Source organism: Nannospalax galili, unplaced genomic scaffold, assembly GCF_000622305.1.
Source record: "Nannospalax galili isolate Female #2095 unplaced genomic scaffold, S.galili_v1.0 scaffold471, whole genome shotgun sequence".
NCBI classification, from domain to species: Eukaryota; Metazoa; Chordata; class Mammalia; order Rodentia; family Spalacidae; genus Nannospalax; species Nannospalax galili.
In genome coordinates this window covers 721,167-721,997 of record NW_008330333.1, presented here as the reverse complement: position 1 = coordinate 721,997, position 831 = coordinate 721,167, and positions in this window count along the sequence as shown.

Genomic DNA, 831 nt, shown 5'->3' with positions numbered 1-831 from the left:
ATATGTATAGCTAAAGGCTACATAACAAGCAACAATGCCAGAAAGGTGATACCTTCTTTTGAGTTGTTGGCCAGGGTGGCCAAAGGGACTCCTAGATAGTAACCCAGCATAGAACTGGGAAAATGAACAGCAGACCCCAATCTTATCTAAAGGAATACTGACAACTGATTGCTGCTAGATGAGGAACAGCTGGCCCTCCAAAACAAAGACCTCTAGATAGGCTGACTAGATTCACCAGAAAGGCAAGTACTGGGGAATGGCTGTGGGTGCTGACAACACAGCAGACAGTAGCAGGGATATCAGAGTATACGGGCTCTAGTTGGGGGAAGGAGGCTGTGGGAGGGTGCTACCTGGAAAGTGGGTGTGTAAATAAAGAAAAAAATAATAATTCTTCAAAGCATAAAAATTTGCTCCTTAATAATTAGTAGATGTGAAAAACATTACCATTGAAATCTACCTGATGACTTTATATTCATGCTTAGATGCCAAGGAGCTCAGAAAGTAACTGACTGCGATTAGTAATAATCTGATATATAGAGATTAGAAACGCATGTGCAAACATCTTAATGTCAATTGCATTAAAAATGAAGTTTTCTGTATAAAACTCAGTATTTTAATAATGAAATGGAGATCTTTTTTAAAGGTTAAAACATCATTAATTTTTATGTCTTGTAGGGTTTATACTGAGTACAATATTGTATAATTGTAATTATTCAACAGGAAACCTAAAAATGTACAATCAATTTTGTAAGAGATGCATCCTAGCTCAGAAAATTGTTATTGAATATGTCAATGTTGATGTAATGAAATGCTTCTTCTAACTATGTGAAA